Here is a 19,941-nt window from a genome sequence, read left to right on the forward strand (position 1 = left end):
TCTTGCCCAAAATTAAGCTAAAATTGTCTTGAATTAACTAACAATTGGGCTTCTTAGAAAATCTGGATTTCATTAACTAAGGGACTAAGTTTTCCTTATTTAAAATAGTATAAAGCATTTATAAAAATTTAAAACTACTCCTAATTAATTAAAAAACTATTAAAGATAAAACTAAAATGAAACTAGTTTTTTTTGGTATTTTTCAAGATTAAAATGACTACAAAACATTAATGAAACTATTTTTTTGTAATTTTTAATTTTTGTGATAAAACAAAGTAAAAGAGTCAAAATTAAATAAAATAACTATATTAGACCTAAACTAAGTATTTACGTGCTAAAATATAAAAAATCTTGGGGAGGTCAAAAATCACATGTCTACAAGAAGCACTATTTATTTTCTGTAGCTTGTGACTCATGATATTCTGGGTTTTGGGAGCATTTATGTACAGTTCGAGAGTGATTATTGTATATGCCGGGCGGCATCTAAATTTCTTAATTAAGTTACCTGTTAAATTGTTAGTTTTTCATGTTTTCGTCTAAATTCCATAAAGTGTTAGGCTTACCTAGTCGTAGAGATTAGGTGTCATCACAATTGTTCACGAAGGGAGAACTAGGGTTGCGACATGTTGATATCATAGCTCTAGGTTCATAGGAGTCGTGAGTCACAAGATGATTTATTAGAGTCTTGTGAATCGGTCCGGAGACGTCTATACTTATCTTTGGGAGGCTATGGAACTGTTAGGAAAATTCCACTTTATTTGATTCCTTGTCGTGTGAGATTATTGACTTCGAACTTCTAAACTTCTATCTTCTATTCTCTCACAAATGGTGAGTACACGTGTTATCAAAGAGGACCAGACACTCACGTACCCTACTAGAGCCACCAGAGGCTGGGGTCGAGGTAGAGGCCAAGGACGTGCACGTGGTGTAGCGAGAGCACCCGGGCGAGATGCTACAGAGGAGCCACCGGTAGCTCTAGCTGGAGCCCAGGCACCTGATACACCTACTACTACTACTACTACTACTACTCCAGCTCTCCCGAAGACCCTTACACAGTTCATGAGTATGTACAGCACTCTAGCTTAAGCAGGGTTGATTCCCCTTGCTGCAGCCACATCTCAAGCTGGGGGAGGAGCACAGACTCCCGTCGCCTGCACCCCAAAGCAACGGGTTCAAGTTGATCAGATCCTAGAGGTTATACTGGTACTGCCTGTAGCCCCAGCTCAGCCCGAGGGTAGGGCGACCGTTTCAAAGAAGGAGAAGCGGAGGCTTGAGAGGTACATGAAGTACGACCCTCCTACATTCAGTGGTCTAGCATCAAAGGATGCTTAGGGATTTCTGGAGGAGTTCTACCGTATCCTCTACACTATGGGCATAGAAAAGTTGAGTGGGATTTCTTTCACTGCCTTCCTACTTCGAGGGGCAGCCTATCAGTGGTGGCGTACTTTTGAGTTGGACAGTCCAGCTGAGGAAACTTCCCTTACATAGACTCAGTTCTCGGATATGTTTTTGAGGGAGCATGTCCTATAGAGCCTCAAGGACGCATAGCGCATAGAGTTTGAGCAGTTGCGTCGGGATACTATGACTGTCTTAGATTATGCCGTCTGTTTTAGTGACTTGGCTAGGCATGCACCAGCCTTGGTTTCTATATTTTGGGAGAGGGTTCATCGGTTTATTTAGGGTCTCATTCCCAGCATCAGGTCTAGCATAGACCGGGAGTTAGAGATGGATATCACCTATCAGCAGGTGGTGAGTATTGCTAGGAGAGTAGAGGGCATGCTTGCTCAGTACAAGGAGGAGAGAGAGGCCAAGAGGTCTCGAGAGTTGGGCCATTATTCTGGTTCCCGTGCCCTAACTGCAATTCGTCATGGTAGGGGTTATGTGAGTTGCCCCATTCATTCAGCTCTTCCAGTCGCCAATGGTATCCCAGCTCCTCTTAGATCTCAGGAGCCTTATTATGCACCTCCAGTATCTAGTGTGCCTCCTGCACGGGATGCTTACAGTGGTCAGTCCAGCAGATCTGGCCTGAGCCAGTCACAACCACCATGTCCTCCCAGAGCTTGTTTTGAGTGTGGCGACACTTGCCATATGGTGAAAGATTATCCCAAGCTTAGGAGGGGTGCACCTCCATAGTCTTCTCAGCCACAGTGTGCTCCACAGGGTACCCAGGCTATGATTTCAGCACCAGCTACCACCCCACCTGCTCAGACAGCTAGATGTGGAGGTTGGGGAGGTAGAGGTCGCCCTAAAAGGGGAGGCCAGGCAAAATACTATTCCCTTCCTGCTCGTACATAGGCTATTGCTTCTGACTCTATCATTACAGGTAATGTTATGGTATTCCATAGAGATGCATTGATTCCATTCGATCTAGGCTCCACTTATTCCTATGTGTCCTCTTATTTTGCCTGCATTTGGGTGTATCTCGGGATTCTTTGAGTTCCTTGTTTATGTGTCTACTCCTGTGGGAGATTCTCTTGTTGTGGACCGCGTTTATTGGTCGTGTTTGATCGCTCTTAGTGGATTTGAGACCAGAGCCGATTTATTATTGCTCAGCATGGTAGATTTTGATATTATCTTAGGCATGGACTGATTATCACCCCATTATACTATTCTTAATTATCATGCAAAGACCGTGACACTGGCTATGACAGGTTTACCACAATTAGAGTCGAGGGATATTTTAGATTACACTCCCAGTAGAGTTATTTGATTTCTTAAAGCTCAGCGAATGGTTGAGAAGGGGTGTAATGCTTATCTAGCTTATGTGAGAGATGTCAGTATTGATACCCCTAGAGTTGATTCAGTCCCAGTAGTGAGGGATTTCCCTGATGTGTTTCCAGCTGATCTTTTGGGCATGTCGCCCGACAGAGATATTGATTTTGGCATTGATTTGTTGCCGAGAAGACAGCCCATCTCTATTCCTCCTTATCGTATGGCCCCTCCTGAGTTGAAGGAGTTGAAGGAACAGTTAGAGGAATTGCTTGATAAGGTCTTTATTCGGCCCAGTGTGTCACCTTGGGGTGCTTCTGCCTTAATTGTAACGAAAAAGGATGGTTCTATGTGTATGTGCATTGATTATCGCCAGTTGAACAAAGTTACAATGAAGAACCGGTATCCTTTGCTTAATATTAATGACCTATTTGATCAGTTACAGGGTGTTCGAGTGTTTTCCAAGATTGATTTGCGTTCAGTTTATCATCAGTTAAAGATTCGGGAGCAAGATATACCGAAGACTGCTTTCAGGACTCGATATGGTCACTACGAGTTTCTTGTTATGTCATTTGGGCTGACCAACGCCCCAACAACATTTATTCATTTGATGCACAATGTATTTGGGCCATATCTTGACTCATTGGTCATTGTCTTTATTGATGACATCCTGGTGTACTCCTGAAGCCGGGAAGACCATGAGCAGCACCTGAGGATAGTACTTCAGACCTTGAGAGAAAATAAATTGTATGCAAAGTTCTCAAAATGTGAGTTCTGGTTGGATCCCGTGACATTTTTGGGTCATATAGTGTCGAGTGAAGGGATCAAGGTGGATTCGAAGAAGGTGGAGGCAGTGCAGAGTTGGCCAAGACCATCCTCAGCTACAAAGATTCGGAGTTTTCTTGGTTTGGCGGGTTATTACCGTTGATTTGTTAAGGGATTCTCATTTATTGCAGCACCTATGACTAGGCTGACCTAGAAGGGTGCTCCATTTTAGGTGGACGGAAGAGTGTAAGGAGAACTTTCAGAAGCTCAAGACAGCTTTAACTACAGCCCCAGTATTGATATTGCCTACAGGTTCGGGGTCTTATACAGCCTATTATAATGCATTGCGAGTTGGCCTCGACGCGGTGTTGATGCAGAATCGTAGGGTGATTGCCTACGGGTCCAGACAGCTAAAGTTGTATAAAAAGAACTATCATGTCCACGACCTTAAGTTAGCTGCTATTGTTCATGCCTTGAAGATTTGGAGGCACTATTTGTATGGTGTCCCTTGTGAGATCTATACCGATCACCGGAGTTTGCTATATTTGTTCAAGTAGAAGGATCTTATTTTGCGTTAGAGGAGGTGGTTAGAGCTGCTTAAGGATTATGATATCACTATTTTGTACCACCTGGGGAAGGCAAATATGGTGGCCGATGCTTTAAGTTGTTGGGCAAAGAGTTTGGGGAGTTTGGCTTATTTACCTGCAACAGAGAGGCCCATAGCGTTGGATGTCCGGGCCTTAGCCAGCCAGTTTGTGAGATTGAATATTTCTTAGCCTAGTCGAGCATTGGCTTGTGTGGTCTCTCGATCTTCTCTTTATGATCGTATCATGGAGCGTCAGTATGATAACCCCTATCTGTTTGTCCTTAAGGACACGGTTCATCACGGTGATGCTAAGCAGGTTACTATTGAGTATGATGGTGCATTGAGGATGCAAGGTAGGCAATGTATGCCTAATGTAGATGGTTTGTGTGGGTTGATTCTTCAGGAGGCTCATAGCTTGCGATACTCTATTCATTTGGATGCCGTGAAGATGTATCAGTACTTGAGGCAGCATTATTGGTGGCGTAGGATGAAAAAGGACATAGTGGAAAATGTTGCTCGGTGTCTAAATTTCCAGCAGGTGAAGTATGAACATCAGTGACCGAGTGGATTGCTTTAAAAGTTAGAGATTCCAGAGTGGAAATCGGAGCGGATCACTATGTATTTTGTTGTTGGACTCTCACAGACTCAGCGGAAGTTTGATGCAGTGTGGGTGATTATGGATACACTGATCAAGTCAGCTCATTTCCTTTCTGTGATGACTACCTATTCTTTCGAGCAGCTGTCTCGAGTTTATATTCGTGAGATTGTCAGACTTCATGGCATGCCAATATGTATCATCTTTGATCGGGGCACGCAGTTTACATCACGGTTCTGGAGAGTCGTACAACATGAGTTGGGTACTCGGGTGGAGTTAAGCACAGCATTTCACCCCAGACAGATGGATAGTCCGAGCGCACTATTCAGATTCTTGAGGATATGCTCCGTGCGTTTGTGATGGAGTTTAGAGGTTCTTGGGATCAGTACTTGCCACTTGCGGAGTTTGCATACAACAATAGTTATCAGTCTAGCATTCAGATAGCACCGTTTGAGGCTTTGTATGGTAAGCGGTGTCGGTCCCTAGTAGGTTGGTTCGAGCCGGGTGAGGCTAGATTATTAGGCACAGACTTGGTTCAGAATGCCTTAGAGAAGGTCAAGGTGATTCGGGATAGACTTTGAATAGCCCAGTCCAGGCAGAAGGGTTATGTGGACCAGAAGGTTCGCGATATAGCATTCATGGTCGGAGAGTAGGTCTTGCTCCGGGTTTCACCTATGAAAGACGTTATGAGGTTCGGAAAGAAGGGAAGGCTGAGCCTAAGGTTTATTGGTCCTTTTGAGGTGTTGTGGGGTGTTGGGGAGGTTGCTTATGAGTTTGCCTTACCTCCCAACCTAGCAGGAGTTCATCCGGTATTTCATGTTTCGATGTTCCAGAGATACCACGGCGATTCGTCTCACGTATTGGATTTCAGATCAGTCTAATTAGACAAGGATCTATATTATGTTGAGGAGCCAGTGGCTATATTGGACATGCATGTTCGAAAGCTGAGGTCAAAGAACATTGCATCAGTAAAGGTTTAATGGCGGGGTCAGCCGGTCGAGGAGGCGACTTGGGAGACCGAGCAGGATATTCGCAGCTGTTATCCTTATCTTTTCACCACTTCAGGTATGTCTCCATGCTCGTTCAAGGACGAACGAATGTTTTAAAAGGGGAGGATGTAACGACCCGATCGGTTGTTTTGAGAATTAATGCCTCAATCCTCTATTAACTATTTCCCCGTTATCTATTTCTGCTATTGTGACTTGACGGGATAATTCGTTTCGGGTTTCGGAGTGTTTGGGACACTTAGTCCCTAAATGAGAGCTTAAGTCTTAGAATTTGGGTCGTTGGAATAGTGTGAAGACGGCTTTGGAATGGAATTTTGTCGATTCTGTTAGCTCTGTTGGGTGATTTTAGGCTTAGGGGCATGCCTGGATAGTGTTTTGGAAGTCCATATCTTATTTAAGCTTGAAATGGCGATAGTCAAATTTTTGGAGTTTTGGGCCAGTAGTAGAATTTTTGTTACTGGGGTCGGAATTCGATTCTGAAAGTTGGAATAGGTCTGTGGTGTTGAATATGACTTGTGTGCAAAATTTGGGGTCAATCGGACGCTGTTTGGTTGGTTTCGGCATCGGTTGTAGAATTTTGAAGTTTCATGTTCTTAAAGTTGGAATTGGAGGATGATTCATGACTTTAGCATTGTTTGATGTGATTTGAAGGCTCGACTAAGTTCGTATGGTGTTTTAGGGTTGGTTGTTATGTTTAGTTGAAATCCCAGTGGCCTCAAATGTGTTTCAGATGCTCAACGGGTTATTTTTGGACATGGAGAAGTAGCAGATTTCTGGTGTTTTTTTGAAAATCCTTCATCGTGATCGCGTGAGAAGGCTCGTGATGGCATAGAGCATCAAGGATACCATCTATGTTTGTTCTTTGCATTCTCCAAGACAGGTGTCGCACCCCCTTTTCCTTTACGGAGTCCGGGTTTCGACATTCATGGGGGAACAACTCATTTCCTTTTGGGAATTGAGTGTTTGAAGAGTCGCCACTAACGGATTAAGGTGCGTTAGGGAACCTAGAGCAATTAACTCATGTAACCAGTTTGCATTACCAGAGATTAGGGTAAGGGCTCGAAATAACCTTGAGGGGAAAGTGTTAGGCACCCCTCGGGGTCCACAACGGTGGGTCCCGCCTGAACTTAAACTATGTGAATTAGTCATTTAACAAGAAAACGGTCTCAGCACAGATTTGCAAATAAAGGTAGTTTACACAATCTAAACACATATACAATCAGGAAAGTTTAGATGGTCTAAGAATACGTAAATTAAGGAGGTTTGAATAGTCCGAGCATATATAAACCAAGGAAGTTTAGGTGGTCTAAGCACACACATGTGAATTGGGGAAGGGAAGTCCTAAGTTGATTAGCCTATAGGATCAATCTGTGCAATGCTCGGTAATCCTCCTCAACTATAGGGGATACATGTGACATTAGCGCGCAGGTCATCATATTCTTTTACTACCCATTACCCTCCCCTTATTGGTTATATAATCGAGTTTAATTAACGAACTCTAAGAGTGCTTTACCCGTCCCTTCCTTGTGGTCCCGAAGGCGTTTAGGACCTCTATACTTAGGCAGTTCTAGACACTCCTAAGGTATTTAAAAGATAAAATCTTAGCGACAATAAAGAACACGTAGAACTGTCAAATATGGAAGCAATTAAGGGCTCATGTTTGCCTCCACACATAAACAGATACATAGCATGTCTCAAAAAACTAATTTTGAAAAAATTCAGAAAGCCTTAGAACATTGTATCTAGATGAACGTCACAGATACAGAATATGTAGCATTTGTTTAAAAGCGAAGTGGCGGAACTCTAATTAGTTTGCCTATTGATTTCATAGCATGTTAAACCTGGACAATTTTACACATAAACGGAACTTGGTTTCACATATATTTAATTGCCTAAGGCTTGCCTAGGCGTGGGTCTGTATGCAGTCATAATCTGGGAATTAATTAAGCAACTTAAAATTATTTAGTCCTATAGGCATGCTGATCTAAGGGATTAATATTACAAAATACTGATTTTAGGCATGTTGACAGTAGGACTTGATATCTATATGTTGGTACTGTTTTAAACCCTTTTATAAACAGTTGTTTATTCAACACGACGTAGACATGTTTTAGAGCCAATGCAAACAAAGTCCTAAATCAGAATTTCTAATGCACATAGAGATGATCATTTTTATTAAGCAGTTTAATGACATGATTTTCAAGTGATAATAACTAATGCAGAGTCGAAGAAAGAAATTATGAACTCATAACGTACTTCTACTATGCAAAATATAATCGTAAGTGTCCTAAGGCAGGTTTTCTAATGCAAATATTATAGACTTATGACATGTTTTAATGAAAGTAACATAGCATATGGGCCTAAAGCATGATATCTATCATGACATAAACTCAAAGCAGGATTGTTGTTGCAAATATACATATAAACTAAGAGTATGATTTCTACTATGCATCAACCTAAAGCATGGTATCTACCCGGTTTTCCCACAAACATCATATAGGAACCCTCCCCTTTTACTAATCACCCCATCATCTGTTTACAAATAATATTATTACAGACCAGGATCAAATGAATTACATAAGTAAATGAACCTATACTATAGGAAGCCTAAATCAGGCTCAAAGTAAACCTATGAATGTCAGGCCTTCAACAGAGTATCAGAAACCAAAGATCTCACAGCTAGTAATGTATGCCTTGGTGTGTCAGAGTTCCCTAAGGACCTCAAGGATCCCGGGCAGTGCTCACACCAAGACCATTTCTCTAATGGGGATTGGTTATATGCAGTGTGGAAGGGCCAGCCCTGGTATACTAGAGTTCAGAGAGATCTCAAGAATCCTCAAACAGTACACATACCAAAGGGGCGGAACTTAATAATCTAGGAGTAGGGTGAGAGTGCTTGACATAGTGTTGAAAGACTTGGTAAAATAGATTAGAAGTGAAAAGATTCAGAAACAGTTTTTAAAAGTATTGGGAGTGACCAGTTTCTTTGAGAAGAATACCAGGATTAAGTAGCAGTTTTGAAATTATTTTGAAGAAAGCATACTCAACAAACAACCCAATTGATCATAGAGTACCCAGATTCACTCAACAGGTAGACTTACAAACAAGAGCGAAGAGGATTGTGAACATATAGGGCTGAAACCATATAAATAGGGAAGCATTTGATACAACAAGTGTACAAAACCACTAGAAGTCTACTGAATCAGGTTAATCATGGTACTAGTTAGTTAAGACATAGAGAAAGAATGTAGCAGGACCATATTAAGGACAGAGATTTATTGAAAGGCATAGGATACAATCAGGACCAATTGGATACACTAGAAAACTAAATAACTAACATAGTCACACCAATTAAAAGAAGGGGGTAAGGGACTAGGTAAACATGCTAGGCAGGTATCAAAGAACTAAGTGGAGTCAGACATGCTGATTACACATAAGGCATAATCTAGACATGCTTAATAACAGCAAACAGAGAAACAAGTTGAGTAACTAATATAGGAATAAACATGGATATATAGACATGGAGCACATAAGGTTGAGTTTCAAAACTTAACTAGAGACATACTAGTTAAAGAAGAGAATACAAAATGTAAAAAACAGGGCAGTTCCACTATCTAGCCTTGGCTTTCAGCCAGCTAGACCAACCGTCAGCACAAGTAGCAAAGAAAGGAGAGAGAGTTTGAATGTATGTGTGTGTGTTCTGAATAGTGTTCGTATGTTGAAGGAACAGAATGAGAGTGCTTATGTAGCAGTTCAAGAGTGGAGCCAATAAGGTAAAAGAATTAGAAATCAACAATTAAGGGCAATCAGAATCCCATCACATAAGGAGTTTAGAATAGACTCCTTTAATTAGGGGTAATTGATCAAATGGTAATAGCAGGTGTCTAATTAATGAAAGAATCCCAATTATACCTTGTAAAGGAATCAGTAAGAATCCACAAAACCATGCGGATAGATTATTAAGGCGAGGTAGGTAAATATTGTAAATAAGGTAAAGGAAGTAATCAAATAATCAATCAATGTTTGATTGGGGATAGGAAATTAGGGAATTTACCAAAAATAACTCTAATTGAATCTCAAATAAGGCAAGAAGTAAGTTTAATAGTCAGTTAGGTTTAGAGCCCATACATCAAGCAATCAATCACACGAATAAGGCTATCAAAGATAATCAAAGACCAATCAAAGGTCAGTTAACCAATAAATAGGCAAGAGATGCAAATTAAGAGCCTCGGGGCTAAGGGAAACAAACAAAAATCAACAAAATTCTTCAGTAAACAAATGAAACCCTAGATAAAATAACAGACAAGAGATTGAAATCAAAAAATGAATAGTCAGTCAATTGAAACAGAAACATAATCATGCGAGAAAGATTAAATAAAACATGAGGATCTCAAAAAATCATTTGCAAAAACAGAAGAAGTAGAAAACCCCTAATTTGAAAACACATAGAGTTGATTGACAGTATAGAGTTCAAACAACCCTTACAGAAAATAGCCATGAAAACTTGAAAGCACATCAAACATACAGGGATTCGAACAACAGAAGTCAGAGAAGTCAAAAACCTAAAGTAGCGTAGTGCTAAAAATCAGTTAGTAGTAGAGAAGCACTCACAGACCATAGACATACTCTTGGAGAGTTTTGAATAAGATTTGGACTATATCTCTTCGAGGTTCTTCCACGAAATCAAAAAATCAAGGAACCAGGGGAAGTATGAGACAAGTAGAAGTCTCATACAGCCATGGAAATCCATAGATCAAATAGGAATCAAAGGGATTAGGGCTGGTTTTGGGTGGCGGCGGATAGGGTTAAGGTTGGATCTCAGAGAGACAGAGAGGATTAAGGATTCTAGGGCGGCTGTTTGGTGAGAAATGGTTAGGGTTTAGGGGGTTGTTTGATTAAAAAAGGTAAGAACAAATCAGGGCCGTTGATCTTTGAGATCAACGGTCAGGATTAGGAGGGACCCGGGTCGGGTTTGTTTTAATTGGGGTTGGGTTTGACTGGTTTGGGCCTGGTCTCAGTGGGTTAGGTCCGAAAATTAGAGAAATTAAAAGGCTATTTGTTAAATACCCAAATAATTGATAAATAAATATTTTATAAAATAATTTTCATGCATAGAAGTACTTTATTATTCAATGTTTCTAAAAATATAATGGACCAATTTCTGGTAAAATATGCAGTGATGTATACATGGGCTATAATTGCAAAGTTAGTGTAATTGTAATCAAAAGGTGTAAATCTGGCTATTTGTAAAATAATTTGAACTTAATATGGCTATAGATATCAAAATTAAATCAATGAAATATTATAGAACCATTTGTGATGCAATTTTGATATTATTTATATAAAATAAAATACTAGAATAAATTAATTTAAAAATATAGAAATTATGGAAAAATATCAATTGATGCTAATGCATAGTTTCGAAAGTATACATGCATTTTAAAATATTATAAGAAATAATTGGATATCAACAGATGCCCCTCTTTACCTGGGAAGGATGAAAGAGTTTTTGGGTAAAGAAATGATGGCCAATTTTAACCGATTGGGATGTTTTGAAATAATAAGGGTTGAATCCTGATCTCTGAACTGCCTACATATCCCTGATTTTATAGGAATCAGGCCATGTGTAGTTCCGGATCCACTGGTGAACGAAGCCGATGGAGTTGTTGTAGGAATGGTAGTCAATTTTGGCAAAGGCTCTTTTATGAGGGGTAATGTCGAGTGGAGTTATGATTATAGGTCTAGAGTGTATCAGATGTATTATAGGGCAGATAACTGGATATAATACATAAGATGGGTAGCTGATGAGAATCGGTTATGAATGGCAAAACGAAAATGGCATGAGCGGAAAGCGGAGCGAATGGTTGCTCCCGTTTGAAAAACAGTTACCTCCGAGATCACCTGCAAAGTCAAAATACGATGCATGCAAGTAGTAAATTGCTGCAAAAATTTAAACGTGATGAAAATTTCCTTTGGACCATGAAAGATTGCCTTTGGACGGTGCGGATGATGTCCTTAGACTATGATGTCCTGGGCCATGAATTGTGAGATAGGTGATTCACCGGCCATGAAATGATGTTCTCGGGCCATGAAAATGGTGTCTTCGAACCATGACGCCTTTGAATAATGATATGCAAATTTGAGAGATCCTCAGGCCATGACATGGTTATGAGCACGTGATTTTTTTCCTATGTGAAATAATCCTACAAATTAAAGAAATAAATTTTTCCCAATTGTTTGCAATTTTATAGGATTTTGTAGGAATTTGTGTTAATTGTTTACATTTTTAATGCATGTTTCTTCTATTAAAATCATGAAAAATACAAAAACAAATGCCATACATTGCATTTAGATCTTTATTTTTGCACTTTTAGGATTAATTAGTTAATTAGTTGTTTTATTAAAAAATAAAAATAAAAAATGACTCATGTTTACATCTTACATTTTAATTTTTGGATTAGTGATTTTTCTTTTTATTTAGGATCAAGTAATCTTTATAATTATTTTAATTAGATAATTAGTATAATTTTACATTTTAGATAATTTAGGAATTTAATTTTAGGATTTCATTAATTAAAGAAAAGGAAAAGGAAAAAACAAAAGAAAAGTTGAAAAAGAAAAAAAAAAGCAAAGGGGGCTATCCTAATTTGATTTGGGCCAAGTTGGGGCTGAGTCCCAATGCCAAATTCCACCCCTAATACACCCCTTACCCAGCCCTCACCCCAGCCCAAAACACCCCTAAAACCCGCCCTGTTGACACGCCCCACAACCCCTCATATATAATCTCTCTTATAATATCTCCCCCTAAAACAAACCCTAAACCTAAGAAGGCCAAAAAGTGGCGCTGCTACTATTCATCTTCTCCTCGTCCAAACCCAACCCTAACTCGCCTGAAACACAGGCGAGTTCACTCACACACGGGTACCATCTCTCCACGTCACTCTAATCCTAACGAATTTCTGACAAAACAAGAATTTCCCTCCGAATTTGCACGTTATTTTTGCATTCTGGAACGATTTGTTGGATGAATGGGAGCGTGGATGGATGAAAATCAATCCACACATTCCATTTGTCCCTAAAATCGTTTACAAACGGATTGGATTTTCGGATTTTTTGGAAGAAGCTTCGAGAAGATTAGAGGTTTATATATAAGGTAAGGATTTCTTGGTGAGAAGGGGGATTTTTCGAAAATTTAGGAGAGTAAAAATTTCTAGGGTTCTTGGAGCTCCCTTTCTTCAGTTTCTTCAATTTTAGTCGGATTTTGAGAAAATAAACAAAAAGGCAAAAAAACAAAACAGTCCAAGTTTCATTTTCAGTTTTACTTCATTTCAAGAAAAAATCAAAAAATAACCAAAATAGATTTCTCAGCATTTTTTCTCTCTTGATTTCTTGTTCTCAAAAATGGGGCTTGATTGAAGTTAAGTTGGTGTTTGCGTTTAGTGCTGAATTCCGGTACCTGTTTCAAATTTTTGTCTGAGCTTCACGATTTCTACTTGAACCTATTGTTATTTGTGTTGATATTAGGTACTGGATTTCATTTGTATTTAGTGTTTAAGCAGAATTAATCAAGGTGTTTGTTGATTCAGGTTCATCTCTTAGCTCCTTTAATCTATTTTTTTTTCTTTTCTTTTCTTTTCTTTCTTCTTTGTGTCGTTTGAAGTATGATAAGAGTTGTGGGTTAAAATGGGTCTAAGGGTTTAAAGAATTGGTATAATTGTTGAAAACAAATTTACTGGGACTGAATTGAGTATTGATCTAAGAAGATTTTCATTTTTATCTTTATGTTTGGACATACTCAGACCTGTTGAACTCATTTGTTGTCGCTAATTTTGGATTCATTTGAGTATTATTCTAGTGTGCTAAGTTTGTGAATTGGCGTTGAAATGGTTAAATGGGAACCTAAGTTTTCAGTTGCTTTTGGGTATTTTCTTATCTTTAATGTTTCTTTAAGCTACGTTGCATTCCATATGTTTGAGAGATAACAGAAATGGATCTTTAAGAAGTCAATTTGAGATTTGCACAACTACTGACTGGTTTTGGTGTTTTTTTGGGAATATTGTATTAATTGGCTTAAATATCACTCCTTATTGTGTACTTGGCATCAATAGCTGACATGACTTATAGGAATAATTTTTCAAGAACTGATATCTTTATTTTCCTTTTGGTGTGACCAATGTTAATTGCTAGAACTATTCACTCAATGCGTTTGTTTCTATGTGAATTGCAATTCTGTGTTGATCTTATGTAGCGTAAAACTTTTATCTGTGTCAATTTGCATCTTCTGTGTCATAAGGATTTGAGTTTAGTCATGAATGAGATTGGTATTATCAAGGTTAAATACTTGGCATTCAAAAATGGTTTGAAAATAATAGCATTTCGGTATTTGTTCCGTTTGGATTTTAGAACAATAGGTGGCATTTAGGAGTCGACGGGGTTACAAATGGATTTTCACATTGCTCTTATCATCCCTTTAACCCACCTTTTGTTATTTTGTCTCTTGTAGTTATCTTGTTGGAGTCTTTTACTTGTTAGTCGATCATATTTTATGCATTTCTTTCTTGAGTGCCATAAATTTTGTCCATATATGTGAGTTTGCTTATCAAAGATTATTGGGCTGTGGGGGTTTTGAGTTGAGCAATCCTTAGATTTTTTTTAGTAGTTCATCTCAGAAAACATACAGTGGTCAAATGGTACACTTCATCCATAAAGTAATTTTCATAACTCGTGGTCTTGCATAATCTCAAAGTAGTTTAGTAAATACGAACCTTCGTAGCTTGCTTTAGGTGCGATAAATAATAAAATTATCATAGCTACGGGTACAGTTCCTGTGACGTAATTCTGATACTTAATTTCAAATTAGTTTTAAATATGAACATTCGTAGTTCACTTAGTTGAATGCTTTCTCCTTTAATAAAATTGAGGCGTGCCATACAATTACCTAGTCTATGGTCCTCACATCGATATCTTAATTAGTGTAAAAAATGCCTTAAAATCTCGTAGTTTGCTTTAGGTGCGTTAATTAAATAAATTATCATAGCTACGGGTACAGTTCCCGTGACGTAGTTGTGACGATTAAATTCTAAAATTCGGGGTACATTTATGTGACCCCGGACACAATTTAATCTTGTTAATAAAATAAACATATTGTGGATCATGGGTATGGTTTCCGTGACATGATTCGCAACAGGTAATCAATTAATTAGTTGTATAACAATTGGATTATTAAAAGTGGTTTTAAAAGGAATAAAATGCACATACGATTCAAATATGTTTTTCAAATCAAGTAAATAGACCAATATTAACAGTTGAGCGACTGTGCTAAAATTACGGAACCCGGAAATGCCTAACACCTTCCCCCGGGTTAACAGAATTCCTTACCTGGATTTCTGTGTTTCGCGGACTGTAAAACAGAGTCAATCTTTCCTCGATTCGGGATTTAAAACCGGTGACTTGGGACACCATAAATTATCCTAAGTGGCGACTCTAAACAATAAATAAATAATCTCGTTTCGATTATCACTTAAATTAGAAAAACTCCCTTATATCCCTTTCCGGAGTAGAAAAAGGAGGTGTGACAATGGTGTCTTCCGGCTATGAGGATTATGTCTTTAGACAATGACACCTTTGGACAAGTTGTCAATATTTCATACCATGAGATGTAATAATATGATGCTAAAATTAACAAGGCAAGGCTTAGTCTTGTGAGGTTGAGGGCAAAGCTTAGCCTGAAAGAGGAGCAAATAGATAGTGCTGGAATAGAGCAATATTTATGCAAGGAGGGACAATGCTTAGTCCCATGAGAAGGCGGTTCTTAGACTTATGCAGAATGGAGACAGAGCTTAGTCTCATGCACGATGCGGGACAAGGCTTAGTCCCATACAAATGGAAAGCAGAGCTTAGCCTTATACAAAGATGGAGGGAGGTCTTAGCCTCATGCAAGGTGTGGGACAGGGCTTAGTCCCATGCAAGTGAAAGGTAGAGCTTAGCCTTATCCAAATATAGAGGCACGGCTTAGCCTCACGTAGGGTGGAGACAGAGCTCAGTTGCATGCAGGATACGGGATAAGGCCTAGTCCCATGCAAATGGAAGGCAGAGCTTAGCCTTATGCAAATATGGATGCAGGGCTTATCCTCATGCAAGATTCGGGACAGGGATTAGTCCCATGCAGGATGCGGGACAGGGTTTGGTCCCATGCAAAGAGAATGCAGTGTTTAGCCTTATGCAAAATGGAGGCAGGGCTTAGCCTCATGCAAATATAGAGGCAGGGCTTAGCCTCATGCAAGATTCACGACAGGGCTTAGTCCCATGCAAGTGAAAGGCAGAACTTAGCCTTATGCAAATATGGAGGCAGGGCTTAGCCTCATGCAAGATGGAGACAGAGCTTAGTCTCATGCAAAGAACGAGTAGCAAATAAGAGTAGAATATTTCTTAGCTGGGGATATATTCTATGTATGGTGGCCCAATTGATAGTGATTTTGCTGCGTGTATATATTTGTGAGTGCTACGGTTACGTCAGATGTGCCTGCGCTCAAAGAAAAATTGTAAGCTTTGTATGGGGAGGTCGGTTCGTACCTTCGTCTACTGGCTTTGCTCCTCCATTTTGGAGGCCTGGTTTGAGCTTCCCTAGGTAACACATGGTTGTTACAAAAATAGAGTTTTGCTTTGATAATATAAAAATAGTTAGAGTTATTTTAGAAACATATTGGAATATCAGGTAATTTTAGATGAACTAGCGACTGTAACATATTTCAGAGACATTCAGCTTTCTCATGTTAGAATATTCTGCACCAGTTTGGTAGAGTTTGGTAGATGATCCTGCGGCCATTTGCAAGCGACGGAACTTGTTGAACCTTCCTCGGATTTTGAGAATCCTTTTCAAAATTCTACCCCAATTTCTTAACCAATCTCTGAATTTTGTCATGCGATGGCATCGGCTGGACTTGCTTCGGAATTTTGAGAGTCCTCCTCAAAATTCTGCCCCAGTTTCTGGTTCTGGGGGAAAATGAAAATTTTATTATAATATGACCGAACCCACAAGGCTACCTACGTATCCCCTCTTAAACGGGAATCGGGTCGAGCATAGTTCAATTACATCATGATGAAGAAATGTAAATAGTCTAAACATAGTATCTTTTGACTGTGTCTAAATTAGTTGGTTTTGGCCAGACTTCTCCATCCATTTCTGCAAGTATGAGTGCTCCTCCTGTTAGCACCATATGAACTATGTAGGGACCTTGCCAGTTGGGAGAGAATTTCCCTTTAGCTTTATCTTGATGTGGGAAGATCTTCTTCAGCACCAGCTGTCCTGGTGCAAACTGTCTTTGTTTGACCCTTTTGTTGAAAGTTCTGGACATTTTGTTTTGATAAAGCTGACCGTGACATACTGCGTTCATTCTTTTCCCATATATAAGGGCCAATTGCCCATAGAAGCTCTTTATCCATTCTGCATCTTTGAGTTTGACTTCCTGTATGATCCTTGAAGAAGGAACCTCTACCTCGGCTGGGATGACAGCTTCGATACCATAGACCAGCATGTAGGGAGTTGCCCCGGTTGATGTGAGAACTGTGGTGCGGTATACCAACAAAGTAAAAGGTAGCTTCTCGTGCCATTATTTGTGGTTTTCTACCATCTTCCGTAGTATCTTCTTGATGTTTTTGTTGGCGGCTTCTACGGCTCTATTCATCTGAGGTCTGTACGCTGTGGAGTTATTATGCTTGATTTTGAAAGTTTTACACATAGCTTTTATCAAATCACTATTGAGATTGGCGGAATTATCAGTGACAATGGACTCGGGAACTCCGAATTGGCAAACAATACGATCCTTGACAAAGTCTGCAACGACTTTCTTGGTTACAGTTTTGTAGGACACAGCCTCTACCCATTTTGTGAAGTAGTCAATGGCTACTAGAATGAACCTGTGCCCGTTTGAAGTAGTGGGCTCGATAGGACCGATGACATCCATTCCCCAGGCGGCAAATGGCTAAGGTGAGCTTGTGGCATTGAGCTCATTTGGCGGCACATTTATCATATCGGCATGTACTTGACATTGGTAGCATTTTCGGACATACTGGACGCAATATGTCTCCATGGTCATCCAAAACGAACCAGCCCTAAGTATTTTCTTGGCCAAGACAAAACATTCATATGCGGGCCGCAGGTTTCAGCATCTATCTCCTCAAGTAGCTTAGAAGCCTCTTTTGCGTCGACACATCTTAGCAATCCCAAATCGGGGGTTCTTCTGTACAAGTTTCCTCCGCTGTGGAAGAAGTGATTAGACAATCTCTGAAGTGCATTTCTGAGTATGGTTTGCATGCTCCGGATATTCTCCTTTTGCCAAATATTCTTTGATATCATGAAACCAAGGTTTTTCGTCTGTCTCCCCTTCAACATGGGCACAATATGTTGGCTGATTATGAATTCTCACTAGGATGGGATCAATGAAAATCTTATCTGGATGTTGTATCATGGATGACAAAGTGGCCAATGCATCGGCAAACTCATTCGGAATTCTGGGCACATGTTGAAACTCTATCTTCGTGAACCTTTTTCTCAATTCATGTACATGGTGCAGATATGGCAATATCTTAGAATTCTTGGTGGCCCACTCTCCTTGTACCTGGTGTACAAACCAATTACCAGCAGCTCCTGAATGTTCATGTCGATTGCCATGTTGAGTCCTAGTATGCAGGCTTCATACTCTGCCATGTTGTTGGTGCAGGGAAATCTGAGTTTAGTAGATACCGGATAATGTTGAACCATTTTTGATACCAAAACCGCTCCAATGCCTACTCCTTTGAAATTTACAGGCCCATCAAAGAACATCCTCCACCCATTATAAGCTTTAGTAATGTCATCTCCTACGAATGACACATCTTCATCAGGAAAATACGTTTTCAAGGGTTCGTATTCTCCTCCCACGGGATTTTTAGCAAGATGGTATGACAATGCTTGTCCTTTGACTGCCTTTTGAGTTACATAGATGATATCAAACTCACTTAACAATATTTGCCACTTGGCTAACTTCCTAGTCAGCATGGATTTCTGAAATATGTACTTTAGAGGTTCCATCTTGGATATAAGGTATGTAGTGTAGGCACAGAAGTAATGCCTCAATTTCTGAGTTGTCCAGGTCAAAGTATATGGCTTGCTCCTTTATCCCTGTCTCGTCATGTTGCCCCAGAACACATCCGAAGGCTCCATCTAATACAGATAGATAGAGTAGCAATGGTCGACCTAGCTTTAGCGGGACCAAGACCGGTGGTGTGGAAAGGTACTCCTTGATTTTGCCAAAAGCTTTCTGACAATCCTCGGTCCAGCTTGTTTCGGCATCTTTCCTCAACATTTTGAAGATGTGTTCACATATAACTGTGGATTGTGCTATAAAGCGACTGATATAGTTGAGACGCCCTAGGAAGCTCATCACGTCCTTTTTGCTCCTAGGCGACGGTAACTCCTGAATAGCCTTAACTTTAGACGGGTCCAGCTCGATCCCTCAATGACTGACAGTGAATCCCAGTAACTTTCCTGTGGGAAACTCGAATGCACACTTTTGGGGTTCAGTTTTAAGTTGTACCTCCTTAACTTGTCAAAGAACTTTCTCAAGTCCGCTGTGTGATCTGCAGTCCTCTTGGATTTGATAATAATGTCGTCTACATACACCTCTATTTATTTGTGTATCATATAATGGAAGATGGTTGTCATGGCTCTCTTGTAAGTAGTCCCAGCATTCTTTAGACCGAATGGCATCATCTTGTAGTAGTAGTAGTATATCGCTCATGGTGTAATAAAAGTTATTTTCTCTGCGTCTTCTTCATCCATCCAGATCTGGTAATAACCCGCGAATGAATCTACAAAGGATTGGAGTTCATGCTTGGCGCAATTGTTGATTAGGATGTGTATATTTGGTAGCGGAAAGTCGTCCTTGGAACTTGTTCTGTTTAAGTCTCGATAGTCAACACATACTCTAACTTTCCCATCTTTCTTAGGAACTAGTATAATGTTGGCTAACCAGGTTGGGTACTCAACCACTCTAAGGACTTTGGATTTTATCTGCTTAGTAACTTCCTCCTTGATTTTCAGACTCATATCTTGTTTTAATTTCCTGAGTTTCTACTTCACTGGCGGACACATGGGATTGGTAGGCAACTTGTGAGCCACTATGGACGTGCTCAAACTGGTCATGTCATCATATGACCATGCAAAAATATCCTCATACTCCTTCAAGAAACTAATGTACTCCTTCTTCTCTGTCGGTGATAAGTGAATGCTTATGCGAGTC

General features: G+C 39.8%; 1 long non-coding RNA gene across 1 annotated transcript; it reads left to right on the forward strand.

Annotated features, from left to right (window-relative positions):
• The first annotated feature begins 12,468 nt into the window (after nt 1-12,468).
• On the forward strand, nt 12,469-13,247 carry LOC142164809 (uncharacterized). Its single transcript, XR_012695875.1, has 2 exons — nt 12,469-12,815; nt 13,187-13,247. It is a non-coding gene; the product is annotated as an uncharacterized LOC142164809 (long non-coding RNA).
• The last annotated feature ends 6,694 nt before the right edge of the window (nt 13,248-19,941 follow it).

The sequence above is a fragment of the Nicotiana tabacum genome, chromosome 10, assembly GCF_000715075.1.
Source record: "Nicotiana tabacum cultivar K326 chromosome 10, ASM71507v2, whole genome shotgun sequence".
Taxonomy (NCBI): domain Eukaryota; kingdom Viridiplantae; phylum Streptophyta; class Magnoliopsida; order Solanales; family Solanaceae; genus Nicotiana; species Nicotiana tabacum.